A 15,911-nucleotide genomic window follows, 5' to 3' on the forward strand; every position below is an offset into this window, starting at 1 on the left:
GTCTGCAGGTGTGTCTGCAGGTGTGTCAGCAGGTGTGTCTGCAGGTGTGTCTGCAAGTGTGTCAGCAGGTGTGTCTGCAGGTGTGTCAGCTGATGTGTCTGCAGGTGTGTCAGCAGGTGTGTCTGCAGGTGTGTCAGCAGGTGTGTCAGCAGGTGTGTCAGCAGGTGTGTCAGCAGGTGTGTCTGCAGGTGTGTCAGCAGGTGTGTCAGCAGGTGTGTCTGCAGGTGTGTCAGCAGGTGTGTCAGCAGGTGTGTCAGCAGGTGTGTCAGCAGGTGTGTCTGCAGGTGTGTCAGCAGGTGTGTCTGCAGGTGTGTCAGCAGGTGTGTCAGCAGGTGTGTCTGCAGGTGTGTCTGCAGGTGTGTCTGCAGGTGTGTCTGCAGGTGTGTCAGCAGGTGTATCTGCAGGTGTGTCTGCAAGTGTGTCAGCAGGTGTGTCTGCAGGTGTGTCAGCTGATGTGTCTGCAGGTGTGTCTGCAGGTATGTCAGCAGGTGTGTCTGCAGGTGTGTCAGCAGGTGTGTCTGCAGGTGTGTCTGCAGGTGTGTCAGCAGGTGTATCTGCAGGTGTGTCAGCAGGTGTGTCAGCAGGTGTGTCAGCAGGTGTGTCAGCAGGTGTGTCTGCAGGTGTGTCAGCAGGTGTGTCAGCAGGTGTGTCAGCAGGTGTGTCTGCAGGTGTGTCTGCAGGTGTGTCAGCAGGTGTGTCTGCTGGTGTGTCTGCAGGTGTGTCAGCTGGTGTGTCTGCAGGTGTGTCTGCAGGTGTGTCTGCAGGTGTGTCTGCAGGTGTGTCAGCAGGTGTGTCTGCAGGTGTGTCAGCAGGTGTGTCTGCAGGTGTGTCTGCAGGTGTGTCAGCAGGTGTGTCTGCAGGTGTGTCTGCAGGTGTGTCAGCAGGTGTGTCAGCAGGTGTGTCTGCAGGTGTGTCTGCAGGTGTTTCAGCAGGTGTGTCTGCAGGTGTGTCAGCAGGTGTGTCTGCAGGTGTGTCTGCAGGTGTGTCTGCAGGTGTGTCAGCAGGTGTGTCAGCAGGTGTGTCTGCAGGTGTGTCAGCAGGTGTGTCTGCAGGTGTGTCAGCAGGTGTGTCTGCAGGTGTGTCTGCAGGTGTGTCAGCAGGTGTGTCTGCAGGTGTGTCTGCAGGTGTGTCAGCAGGTGTGTCAGCAGGTGTGTCTGCAGGTGTGTCTGCAGGTGTTTCAGCAGGTGTGTCTGCAGGTGTGTCAGCAGGTGTGTCTGCAGGTGTGTCTGCAGGTGTGTCTGCAGGTGTGTCAGCAGGTGTGTCAGCAGGTGTGTCTGCAGGTGTGTCAGCAGGTGTGTCTGCAGGTGTTTCAGCAGGTGTGTCTGCAGGTGTGTCTGCAGGTGTGTCAGCAGGTGTGTCAGCAGGTGTGTCTGCAGGTGTGTCTGCAGGTGTGTCTGCAGGTGTGTCTGCAGGTGTGTCAGCAGGTGTGTCTGCAGGTGTGTCTGCAGGTGTGTCTGCTGGTGTGTCTGCTGGTGTGTCTGCAGGTGTGTCAGCAGGTGTGTCTGCAGGTGTGTCAGCAGGTGTGTCAGCAGGTGTGTCAGCAGGTGTGTCTGCAGGTGTGTCAGCAGGTGTGTCAGCAGGTGTGTCTGCAGGTGTGTCTGCAGGTGTGTCTGCAGGTGTGTCAGCAGGTGTGTCAGCAGGTGTGTCAGTACACAGACACCGTGGACACGACCGCCTTTTCTACGGTTCAGTTTAACTGTACAAAGAAAGCAAAGCTAAAGCAAAGTTAAAGCAAAGCTAAAGCAAAGTTAAAGCAAAGCTAAAGCAAAGTTAAAGCAAAGTTAAAGCAAAGCTAAAACAAAGTTAAAGCAAAGTTAAAGCAAAGCTAAGGCAAAGCTAAAGCAAAGCTAAGGCAAAGCTAAAGCAAAGCTAAGGCAAAGCTAAAGCAAAGCTAAGGCAAAGCTAAGGCAAAGCTAAAGCAAAGCTAAGGCAAAGCTAAAGCAAAGCTAAAGCAAAGCTAAGGCAAAGTTAAAGCAAAGCTAAGGCAAAGCTAAAGCAAAGTTAAAGCAAAGCTAAAGCAAAGCTAAAGCAAAGCTAAGAGCAGATTTTTATGTTTTAGTTGAAGGTAACGTTCCTCTAACCATGTGAAATTCTGTACAAAGCTTTCAAAGATTCATGCTAAGACTGCGGGGTCACCTGGTTATTATGCAGGTACAGTTGGGATCATCTGCATAGAAATGATATGAGACAGGGGTGTATTTTACAAAGAGGGGGGACCCCGGCATCGGGCCTTGGGGGCACCCCTGTGGATGGGAAAGAAAGTGTGAATAATAACAGTTTAGCTGCTACTGAGTCTGTTCTGATAGAAAGTTTCACCATGATTCACTAAAGTCTCCGAGGCCTCTAACGCACTCCTTCAACTAGATCTTTCTGACATTATTTTCCCATCATGCACCTGGTGCTTGACTAAAGCTTTTAGCCACAGCTGCATTTTTAAGTTCAGATGAAACATGGTAGAGACATTCGTGGGGTTTCCATGATGCAGTTAGCTGCTCCTCCTTCTGTTCGGTCCAACTGAACCGTACGTTTTTCTGCCTCGTCGCCATGGTTACTCTGTCACAGCTTCCTGTTTGGAAGTGAGGACAGCGCACGTGTTGGATGAAATCGCAGAATAAAATGAGCCTGAAACAAAACTAAAGACTTACGATGACATTAAACGTGTTCGAGTTTGTTGTGAGAAAGACCACCTTAAACAGCCTGGGGGGAGTTTTCTGACCACCTTAAACCAAACGATGACATCACGGGAGCACGCCAAAACTCTGAAGCTGTGTTCGAAACCGCATACTACATACTACATACTACATACTACATACTGCATACTACATACTACATACTACATACTGCATACTACATACTACATACTGCATACTGCATACTACATACTGCATACTGCATACTACATACTGCATACTGCATACTGCATACTGCATACCGCATACTACATACTACATACTACATACTACATACTGCATACTACATACTACATACTACATACTGCATACTACATACTACATACTGCATACTGCATACTACATACTACATACTGCATACTACATACTACATACTACATACTGCATACTACATACTACATACTGCATACTACATACTGCATACTATATACTACATACTGCATACTACATACTGCATACTGCATACTACATACCGCATACTACATACTACATACTACATACTACATACTGCATACTACATACTACATACTACATACTACATACTGCATACTACATACTACATACTACATACTACATACTGCATACTGCATACTACATACTGCATACTGCATACTACATACTGCATACTACATACTACATACTGCATACTGCATACTACATACTACATACTGCATACTACATACTACATACTGCATACTACATACTACATACTGCATACTACATACTGCATACTATATACTACATACTGCATACTACATACTGCATACTGCATACTACATACTGCATACTACATACTACATGCTGCATACTACATACTGCATACTACATACTACATGCTGCATACTACATACTGCATACTACATACTACATACTGCATACTGCATACTACATACTGCATGCTACATACTACATACTGCATACTACATACTGCATGCTGCATACTACATACTGCATACTACATACTGCATACTACATACTGCATACTACATACTGCATACTACATACTACATACTGCATACTACATACTACATACTGCATGCTACATACTACATACTACATACTGCATACTACATACTGCATACTACATACTACATACTGCATACTACATACTGCATACTGCATACTGCATACTACATACTACATACTACATACTGCTTACTACATACTACATACTGCATACTGCATACTACATACTGCATACTGATCGATCAGACAGCATGCAGAGCGTTTACCCACAATGCATTGCGCTCCTGCCCGAGCCGAAATCAGCCGGCCTGAAGCTGATTTCTCTTAAGCTCTAAACTCTGTAAACTTTAGCAACATTTGAAACATTTTCAGGTGAGAAAGTAGTCGTTAGATCCCCAACGTGTTGAAAACCTGAATAAATACCGGCTGTTTACCATTTTGTTCCCACGAATTCGGCGCTACTAAAGCTAGCCGCAGTGAGCAACGCACTTCCGGTTATTTTTACAAAATAAAATACCCGTTGCCTTTTATCATAGGGAAAGCCATTACCATACAATTGGTGCTTTTGTTTTGAAAACAGGAAGTGAACCTACCCTCGTTGTAGCTAGCTTGAAACTGCCGTTTTGACAGGAAATGACGATCGGCGACGTCACGTTACGTTGCATCTTGGGTAGTTTGAGTATGAGTAGTAACCTCATGATGCATACCCAACATTTAGGAGAATCTAGGATGCATCCGGGAACTTAAAAAAAGTTAAAGTTAGTAGGAGTAGTAGGCGGTTTCGAACACAGCCTGAGATTTTTCCTGATTTCTTTCTGATTCTGGAAAACTGTGAAGAAGTGATTTTTCAAGCGATTGAAGTCAAAATCGAGATCAGATTGAAAGACATCGTGTAGACTGTTTGGGTTTTGAGTCGATAAAGTTCACACGTGGACGTCATGTGACCCTGCAGCCAAACTCCTGGTCCTCGTGATGGGGGAGCTCTGGTCTCGTCTTTGGTTAATGTGCCTGAAGTGACTCAGCAGAAACCCGCCCCTGCTTTGAGGCTTCGCTCGGCTTCAAACAGACTCCATTATGAGCCTCGCTGCCGGTTTCAGGGAGTTCAGGCGATTCTGCTGCAGGCGAAAGGAACTCCTCTGGAGTCTGGAGGAAGTTTGCTGTTTTAGCTTTCCAGCTGAGCATCCATTATTGATCAAGCAGTTGTTTCACAGCGAGGCCTGAGTGGAACATGTGACAGCTGAGCTCTCTTTACACTTTCTGAGGAATGCTTCACACTTATGTACAATACGAGCTGGATGTTGAGGAAATGTTGCTCCTATTTCAATTCGTCAGTTATGTGAGATTCATGTTTTTCTATATCACACTCAGATTCTCATTTTTTTGTTGTACATTAAGCCTGATCTGGCGCATGATTTACAGGCAGCGATGACCACCGTATGAATATGTTTTCTTTTTTCTTTAGTTTTTATCAGGGAGAAACATAGAAAGTCATTTCAACACTGTTACACACATACAGATCTATACAAAAACCTGTATCTGGATAACTGCGCCAACATACCCTCCAAGCTCCTACTCTCCCTTTCATTTTACAGTTTATAAAATAGTAACAATTGAACAAAGAGACTCACATTCACTCATTTTTCCATCAAGATTCGTAAACTGGTACTTCAAGCCATGTAGTAGAGATACTTAACGCAGTTCAGGTCTCCGTGATCTTATATATCTGATCCATTTTGACCACAGACTCTTAAATTTCTCCGACTGTAACTTCAGAGCGAATGTCAGTCTCTCCATGATGTAAATTTGGTGAACAGTCCCTTGCCAGTCTTCCAGTGTCGGTGTGTTGGGTTGTAGCCGTTTCCTCGTTAAAGCTTTCTTTGCTCCAATATTATTGATTGAGGCTTAGAGACTTTTCTTTTTAAGCAAGCCTATTCTGCCGCCACATGATTTTTATGATGTTGATTTTATCCCTGATTTTAGTTGTACTTTGTAGCACTTTGAGATTTTTGCTAATGAAAAGTGCGTTACAAATTTGATTTATTATTAATATCTTCATTAGATATTTGTCTGCTGTTGATTGCAAATGTAATACTGTGGTACAAAAATACATTGAGCTGACATATTGTATAGTCATTTGAAACATATATTCCAGACAATCAAGGATGTCATGCCAGAAAGGTGAGAGTTTTGGACAATCCCAAAATAAAAATGATAATGACTGGCCTCATCTGCACCACACACCCTCCAACAACTTGATCCATTACCTTTGGTGTCTCTTCTGAGCAGGTGTTATAAAAAATCTCACAATGTTTTTCCATCCAAACTCTCACCAGGTGTGTGAAGTTGTGGATTTCCATTGTAATTTACAAATGTTTTCCCATTCATCCCCAGATATGACCAAATCCCCTTCCCTTTCCCATTTGCATTTAATATGCAGGCTGTTGGAATTCGGGGAGTCTTGAAGACCTTTTGTATGATCTAGATATTAATTTCTTTCCACTCCCAGATTTATAAACTGAAACCAAAATCTTCAGGATATCACTACTCTGTTCCTCTGTCAAAATTGTATTTAATCGACTCCTTACTTGGAGGTATCTAAAAAAAATCCCGCCTCTCTAAATCATATTCCTTTTTGAGATCGTCAAAACTCCTCACAAACCCATTGTGTATAAAGCAACAGTAAGCTGTGAGGCCCTTTTTTGTCCACATTTTAAATCTATTGTCTGTCCTATTTGGAATAAAGTACATGTCATAAGCACACCAACGCAATATGTTTTCCGCACCCTTTAATTTGTATTCCCTAACTACCTTGTGCCAGCTTTTTAGTGTTACATTTATCCAGGGGTTATTCTTATTTGCAAGGCTGTCTATAAGTTTTCTGTCTGGCATTACCGCCTGCAGGGGTGGACCTACAGAGCCTCCCTCTTCTATTTCCTTCCACCTGGCCCTGAACTGCGAGTCGCAGAGATACCCAAGGGTTCTTATCTGAGCCGCAAAGTAGTAATCTTTTATATTGGGCAGCGCCATCATAAATGTGTTTTCATCTGTGAACCAACGCTCCTTAAACAACTTGAGTTGTTGTTGTAGAGCCTGAAAATACCTCAGATGGATGGGTCACTGGTTGGATGGACGATTGGTTGGACGATTGGTTAGATGGACGATTGGTTGGACGATTGGTTAGATGGACGATTGGTTGGACGGATGATTGGTTGGACAGATGATTGGTTGGACGATTGGTTGGATGGACTATTGGTTGGACGATTGGTTGGATGGATGATTGGTTGGACGATTGGTTGGATGGATGATTGGTTGGATGATTGGTTGGTATGGGACGTCCAGTCATAGAACTGCTCCCCCGTATTTTGGCTGAACACATTCTGCTTCATGAATGTGTTGACAGCAGCAGGAAAACAGAACAACAGACGTTTTCTTTAAATCTGGACAAATGAGCGACAGATTCCTGAGCGTCAGTGAGTCGGTGTGAGTCGTGGTTTAGTTGTTGTGGTTTGGTTGTTGTGGTTTCAGCCGCTCTGACACACCCTGGAAAATAACAGCATGGCTCCCACTTCTTCTTCTCTGTGTTTGTTCACTTTGGATCTGGGCCTCAGTCTTTGGTGTGATTTCTCTCAGCTGCTCACTGATTCCCTGTGTGAGGCCTCAGCTGGTGGATCCAACCGTCTCAGCTGGTGGATCCAACTGTCTCAGCTGGTGGATCCAACTGTCTCAGCTGGTGGATCCAACTGTCTCAGCTGGTGGATCCAACTGTCTCTCAGCTGGTGGATCCAACTGTCTCAGCTGGTGGATCCAACCGTCTCAGCTGGTGGATCCAACCGTCTCAGCTGGTGGATCCATCTGTCCCAGCTGGTGGATCCAACTGTCTCTCAGCTGGTGGATCCAACCGTCTCAGCTGGTGGATCCAACCGTCTCAGCTGGTGGATCCAACTGTCTCAGCTGGTGGATCCAACTGTCTCAGCTGGTGGATCCAACCGTCTCAGCTGGTGGATCCAACCGTCTCAGCTGGTGGATCCATCTGTCCCAGCTGGTGGATCCAACTGTCTCTCAGCTGGTGGATCCAACCGTCTCAGCTGGTGGATCCAACTGTCTCTCAGCTGGTGGATCCATCTGTCTCAGCTGGTGGATCCAACTGTCTCTCAGCTGGTGGATCCAACCGTCTCAGCTGGTGGATCCAACTGTCTCTCAGCTGGTGGATCCAACTGTCTCTCAGCTGGTGAATCCATCTGTCTCAGCTGGTGGATCCATCTGTCCCAGCTGGTGGATCCAACTGTCTCTCAGCTGGTGGATCCAACCGTCTCAGCTGGTGGATCCAACTGTCTCTCAGCTGGTGGATCCATCTGTCTCTCAGCGGGTGGATCCATCTGTCTCAGCTGGTGGATCCATCTGTCTCAGCTGGTGGATCCAACTGTCTCTCAGCTGGTGGATCCAACTGTCTCTCAGCTGGTGGATCCAACTGTCTCTCAGCTGGTGGATCCAACTGTCTCTCAGCTGGTGGATCCAACTGTCTCTCAGCTGGTGGATCCAACCGTCTCAGCTGGTGGATCCAACTGTCTCAGCTGGTGGATCCATCTGTCCCAGCTGGTGGATCCAACTGTCTCTCAGCTGGTGGATCCAACCGTCTCAGCTGGTGGATCCATCTGTCCCAGCTGGTGGATCCAACTGTCTCTCAGCTGGTGGATCCAACCGTCTCAGCTGGTGGATCCAACTGTCTCAGCTGGTGGATCCAACTGTCTCTCAGCTGGTGGATCCAACCGTCTCAGCTGGTGGATCCAACTGTCTCAGCTGGTGGATCCATCTGTCCCAGCTGGTGGATCCAACTGTCTCTCAGCTGGTGGATCCAACCGTCTCAGCTGGTGGATCCAACCGTCTCAGCTGGTGGATCCAACCGTCTCAGCTGGTGGATCCAACCGTCTCTCAGCTGGTGGATCCAACTGTCTCTCAGCTGGTGGATCCAACTGTCTCTCAGCTGGTGGATCCAACCGTCTCAGCTGGTGGATCCAACCGTCTCCCAGCTGGTGGATCCAACTGTCTCTCAGCTGGTGGATCCAACCGTCTCAGCTGGTGGATCCAACCGTCTCAGCTGGTGGATCCAACCGTCTCAGCTGGTGGATCCAACCGTCTCAGCTGGTGGATCCAACCGTCTCTCAGCTGGTGGATCCATCTGTCTCAGCTGGTGGATCCATCTGTCCCAGCTGGTGGATCCATCTGTCTCAGCTGGTGGATCCAACTGTCTCTCAGCTGGTGGATCCAACTGTCTCTCAGCTGGTGGATCCAACTGTCTCTCAGCTGGTGGATCCAACTGTCTCTCAGCTGGTGGATCCAACTGTCTCTCAGCTGGTGGATCCAACTGTCTCTCAGCTGGTGGATCCAACCGTCTCAGCTGGTGGATCCAACCGTCTCAGCTGGTGGATCCAACTGTCTCTCAGCTGGTGGATCCATCTGTCTCTCAGCGGGTGGATCCATCTGTCTCAGCTGGTGGATCCATCTGTCTCAGCTGGTGGATCCATCTGTCTCAGCTGGTGGATCCAACCGTCTCAGCTGGTGGATCCAACTGTCTCTCAGCTGGTGGTCCATCTGTCTCAGCTGGTGGATCCATCTGTCTCTCAGCTGGTGGATCCATCTGTCTCTCAGCGGGTGGATCCATCTGTCTCAGCTGGTGGATCCATCTGTCTCAGCTGGTGGATCCAACTGTCTCTCAGCTGGTGGATCCAACTGTCTCTCAGCTGGTGGATCCAACTGTCTCTCAGCTGGTGGATCCAACTGTCTCTCAGCTGGTGGATCCAACTGTCTCTCAGCTGGTGGATCCAACCGTCTCAGCTGGTGGATCCAACCGTCTCAGCTGGTGGATCCATCTGTCTCTCAGCGGGTGGATCCATCTGTCTCAGCTGGTGGATCCATCTGTCTCAGCTGGTGGATCCAACTGTCTCTCAGCTGGTGGATCCAACTGTCTCTCAGCTGGTGGATCCAACTGTCTCTCAGCTGGTGGTCCATCTGTCTCAGCTGGTGGATCCATCTGTCTCTCAGCTGGTGGATCCATCTGTCTCTCAGCGGGTGGATCCATCTGTCTCAGCTGGTGGATCCATCTGTCTCAGCTGGTGGATCCAACTGTCTCTCAGCTGGTGGATCCAACTGTCTCTCAGCTGGTGGATCCAACTGTCTCTCAGCTGGTGGATCCATCTGTCTCAGCTGGTGGATCCAACTGTCTCTCAGCTGGTGGATCCAACTGTCTCTCAGCTGGTGGATCCATCTGTCTCAGCTGGTGGATCCAACCGTCTCAGCTGGTGGATCCAACTGTCTCTCAGCTGGTGGATCCAACTGTCTCAGCTGGTGGATCCAACCGTCTCAGCTGGTGGATCCACCTGTCTCTCAGCTGGTGGATTCAACTGTCTCTCAGCTGGTGGATCCAACTGTCTCTCAGCTGGTGGATCCAACCGTCTCAGCTGGTGGATCCAACTGTCTCTCAGCTGGTGGATCCAACCGTCTCAGGTGGTGGATCCATCTGTCTCAGCTAGAAGATCCAACAGATCCAACAGATCCAACAGACTAAAGGCTATACACTACTTTTGGATTATTTTTTGGATTTTGCTTAGAAATGCGATTAATCGTGATTAATCAGGGAAATCTTGTGATTAATTAGATTAAACATTTTAATGGTTGCCCAGCCCTAGTTAAATAACAATCAGACTGAGTTATTAAGTGCATGTAGACACCTTAATCTGACTAAGAATTGGATCGGATCGGATTATTGGCTAAATTACAATCAGACTGAGTTATTAAATGCATGTAGACACCTTAAGCTGACTAAGAACGGGATCGGATGGGATTCAGACCCGAGATAACTGGGTTGAAAGTCACTCTAAACCTGCTTGTAGACGCTGAAGCACGTGGTGAATCAGACTTTGCATTCTGCGCATGCTCCAGATGTTTTCCCGGGGTCGTGACCCGGAAGTCAAAGGAGACGATATTCCTGTTGTTGTCGCCGTCAGAAAGAAACAAACAACGCGATGGAGAATGCTCCGTTGGGCATCGAGTTTGTGCAACAAGCAGCTCATCACAGACCAAATGTAGAGGGACGTAGCTTCATCTGGCTCTGCGTTCTCCATCTTTCTCCAATGCCTGAGTTTGTTGTTGTTGGTGGTGGTGAAGAGGTCAACAGGAAGTGGCTCTATTAGCAACAGCTGGAATGGGTACAGCGCCACCTATCATACCGGGGTATGACACGCTTTGTGCCTCTGATCCCATTCATTCACCGCCATATATCCAAGGAGAATTACCCTTATAACTCAGTCTGATTGTAATTTAGCCAATAATCCGATCCTTTCAGTGCCATGTGACCCCAATTCAATTCAATTCATTTTTATTTATATAGCGCCAAATACAACAAATGTCATCTCAAGGCACTTAGATAATAAAGTCCAATTCAAGCCAATTGGAATTCAATTCATTGTAATCATAATTATTCATAAAATAATCCAATTTGTTCATATAGAGCCAATTCAAAAACAAAACAAAAAGGAAACCAACAGATTGCACTGAGTGATGCTGATCAGAGGTGGAGCCGATAAATAAAGGTGGAGCTCTGTCCTCCTGCAGCAGCTTTAGGAAGTATTTTCTGCTCATTTTGTTTCGTTGTGTTGAACTCTTTGGCCGTAATAATTCTGTTTCTCTGGGATTCATCGCTGCTTGCTGAATATTTGTTGTTTCTTTACTTTTATTGGACATTTTCTGAGCTGGTTTTCTTATGTTCTGTAGTGAAAGCGTCTCATTGTTGTGGGACGGCTGAGCAGAGTGATGCACTGAGGGGAAGCTGGAGTTCATTGAGGGAAGTGGGTCGAGTGGCTCAACCACTTCCCACTTTCTGACTCCAATTCACTTTCTGACTCCATTTCCTCGTCACGTTTTTTATCTGAAAAAAAACCTCAAAAAATTAGTTTGAGTGTCTGCGACCGACGGACGGCTGATGGAGGACGGAGTTTCCACAGCTGATGGGGGCAGTCGGAGCGACTCTCCCCGCTTCAGGTGACGTGAGAGCGGATGAGTATTGATCCTGGAGAGGTGGATGCAGCGGGAACGTTGGGTTATCGATAGGCTGCAGCTGATCGGGGTAATATAGCCGCATCCAGAGCAGCTGCTTCACAGGGAAACAGGCTGAACTGTGATTCACACCTGTTCATGAGGGAAAACTTACCTGTTCATGAGGGAAAACTTACCTGTTCATGAGGGAAAACTTACCTGTTCATGAGGGAAAACTTACCTGTTCATGAGGGAAAACTTGTTTCACGCTGAGGTTTCACACCTGCTGGGTCCAACCTGTTGAGCTTTTCAGTGTCTCTGATGTGAAACAAGCTGCAGTGTGTTCACATGCCCACTGGTTTCCTTATGCGTGTCCGTCCTCACGTCAATACTCATGCAGGAAACTTCCATCTGCACCACGAATATCCGTGAATATCTGTGAAAATCGGTGAAAATCGGTGAATATCTGTGAATATCCGTGAATATCCGTGAATTACGGTGAAAATCGGTGAATATCCGTGAATTACGGTGAATATCCGTAAATATCTGTGAATATCTGTGAATTACGTTGAATATCCGTGAATATCCATGAATATCCGTGAATATCTGTGAATTACGGTGAATTGCGGTGAATTACGGTGAATTATGGTGAATTACGGTGAATATCGGTGAATATCTGTGAATATACGTGAATATCCGTGAATATCCGTTAATATCCGTGAATATCCGTGAAAATCCTTGAAAATCTGTGAATATCTGTGAATATCCGTGAATATGGGAGAATATCCGTGAATTACGGTGAATATCCGTGAATATCCGTTAATATCCGTGAATATCTGTGAATATCTGTGAGTATCTGTGAGTATCCGTGAATATCTGTGAAAATCTGTGAATATCCGTGAATATCCGTGAATATCCGTGAATATCTGTGAAAATCTGTGAATATCCGTGAATATCCGTGAATATCTGTGAATATCCGTGAATTACGGTGAATTACGGTGAATATCTGTGAATATCCGTGAATTACGGTGAATATCTGTGAATATCCGTGAATATCTGTGAGTATCCGTGAATATCTGTGAAAATCTGTGAATATCCGTGAAAATCCGTGAATATCCGTGAAAATCTGTGAAAATCTGTGAATATCTGTGAAAAAATCTGTGAATATCCGTGAATATCCGTGAATATCTGTGAGTATCCGTGAATATCTGTGAAAATCTGTGAATATCCGTGAATATCCGTGAATATCCGTGAATATCTGTGAAAATCTGTGAATATCCGTGAATATCCGTGAATATCTGTGAATATCCGTGAATTACGGTGAATTACGGTGAATATCTGTGAATATCCGTGAATTACGGTGAATATCTGTGAATATCCGTGAATATCTGTGAGTATCCGTGAATATCTGTGAAAATCTGTGAATATCCGTGAAAATCCGTGAATATCCGTGAAAATCTGTGAAAATCTGTGAATATCTGTGAATATCAGTGAACATCTGTGAATATCTGTGAATATCCGTGAATTACGGTGAATATCTGTGAATATCCGTGAATATCCGTGAATATCTGTGAAAAAATCTGTGAATATCCGTGAATATCCGTGAATATCTGTGAGTATCCGTGAATATCTGTGAAAATCTGTGAATATCCGTGAATATCCGTGAAAATCTGTGAAAAAATCTGTGAATATCCGTGAATATCCGTGAATATCTGTGAGTATCCGTGAATATCTGTGAAAATCTGTGAATATCCGTGAATATCCGTGAATATCCGTGAATATCTGTGAAAATCTGTGAATATCCGTGAATATCCGTGAATATCTGTGAATATCCGTGAATTACGGTGAATTACGGTGAATATCTGTGAATATCCGTGAATATCTGTGAGTATCCGTGAATATCTGTGAAAATCTGTGAATATCCGTGAATATCCGTGAAAATCCGTGAATATCCGTGAAAATCTGTGAAAATCTGTGAATATCTGTGAATATCAGTGAACATCTGTGAATATCTGTGAATATCCGTGAATTACGGTGAATATCTGTGAATATCCGTGAATATCCGTGAATATCTGTGAGTATCCGTGAATATCTGTGAAAATCTGTGAATATCCGTGAATATCCGTGAAAATCCGTGAATATCCGTTAATATCCGTGAATATCTGTGAATATCTGTGAATATCCGTGAAAATCTGTGAAAAAATCTGTGAATATCCGTGAATATCTGTGAGTATCCGTGAATATCTGTGAAAATCTGTGAATATCCGTGAATATCCGTGAAAATCCGTGAATATCTGTGAAAATCTGTGAATATCCGTGAATATCCGTGAATATCTGTGAATATCCGTGAATTACTGTGAATATCTGTGAATATCCGTGAATTACGGTGAATATCTGTGAATATCCGTGAATATCCGTGAATATCTGTGAGTATCCGTGAATATCCGTGAAAATCTGTGAATATCCGTGAATATCCGTGAAAATCTGTGAATATCCGTGAAAATCTGTGAAAATCTGTGAATATCTGTGAATATCAGTGAACATCGGTGAATATCTGTGAATTACGGTGAATATCCATTAATATCAGTGAACATCCGTGAATATCTGTGAATATCCGTGAATATCCGTTAATATCCGTGAATATCCGTGAATATCCGTTAATATCCGTGAAAATCCGTGAAAATCCGTGAATATCTGTGAATATCCGTGAAAATCTGTGAATATCCGTGAATATCCGTGAATATTTGTGAATATCTGTGAAAATCTGTGAATATCCGTGAATATCCGTGAATATTTGTGAATATCTGTGAATATCCGTGAATATCCGTGCATATCCGTGAATATCCGTGAATATTCGTGAATATCTGTGAATATCGGTGAATATCGGTGAAAATCTGTGAAAATTTGTGAATATCTGTGAATATCCGTGAACATCGGTGAATATCTGTGAATTACGGTGAATATCCATTAATATCCGTGAACATCCGTGAATATCTGTGAATATCTGTGAATGTCCGTGAATTACGGTGAATATCTGTGAATATCCGTGAATATCGGAGAATATCCGTGAATTACGGTGAATATCCGTGAATATCTATGAATATCTGTGTATATCTGTGTATATCTGTGAATATCCGTGAAAATCCGTGAATATTTGTGAATATCTGTGAATATCCGTGAATATCCGTGAATATTCGTGAATATCTGTGAATATCTGTGAATATCTGTGAATATCCGTGAATATTTGTGAATATCTGTGAATATCTGTGAATATCCGTGAATATTCGTGAATATCTGTGAATATCCGTGAATATCCGTGAATATCCGTGAATATCCGTGAATATCCGTGAATATCTGTGAATATCCGTGAATATCGGTGAATATCGGTGAATATCTGTGAAAATCTGTGAATATCCGTGAATATCCGTGAATATCCGTGAAAATCTGTGAAAATCTGTGAATATCTGTGAATATCCGTGAATTACGGTGAATATCCATTAATATCCGTGAACATCCGTGAATATCTGTGAATATCTGTGAATGTCCGTGAATTACGGTGAATATATCCGTGAATGTCCGTGAATATCTGTGAATATCTGTGAATGTCCGTGAATTACGGTGAATATATCCGTGAATGTCCGTGAATATCGGAGAATATCCGTGAATTACGGTGAATATCCGTGAATATCTATGAATATCTGTGTATATCTGTGTATATCTGTGAATATCCGTGAAAATCCGTGAAAATCTGTGAAAAAATCTGTGAAAAAAATCTGTGAATATCCGTGAATATCCGTGAATATTTGTTAATATCTGTGAATATCTGTGAATATCTGTGAATATTCGTGAATATCCGTGAAAATCCGTGAATATCTGTGAATATCCGTGAATATCCGTGAATATACGTGAATATCCGTTAATATCCGTGAATATCTGTGAATGTCTGTGAAAATCTGTGAAAATCTGTGAATATCCGTGAATATCCGTGAATATCTGTGAATATCCGTGAATATCTGTGAAAATCTGTGAATATCCGTGAAAATCTGTGAATATCCGTGAATATCCGTGAATATCTGTGAATATCCGTGAATTACGGTGAATATCCGTTAATATCCATGAAAATCTGTGAAAATCTGTGAATATCTGTGAATATCAGTGAACATCGGTGAATATCTGTGAATTACGGTGAATATCCGTTAATATCCATGAAAATCTGTGAAAATCTGT

The 15,911-nt window shown here is 44.3% G+C and overlaps 1 protein-coding gene across 6 annotated transcripts in view; it reads left to right on the plus strand.

Moving 5' to 3' along the window:
* Positions 1-15,911, plus strand: part of psda (pleckstrin and Sec7 domain containing a) — a 171,662-nt gene that overhangs the window by 136,358 nt on the left and 19,393 nt on the right. The gene's annotated exons all lie outside the window — the stretch shown is intronic.

The sequence above is a fragment of the Odontesthes bonariensis genome, chromosome 2 (assembly GCF_027942865.1).
Source record: "Odontesthes bonariensis isolate fOdoBon6 chromosome 2, fOdoBon6.hap1, whole genome shotgun sequence".
NCBI classification, from domain to species: domain Eukaryota; kingdom Metazoa; phylum Chordata; class Actinopteri; order Atheriniformes; family Atherinopsidae; genus Odontesthes; species Odontesthes bonariensis.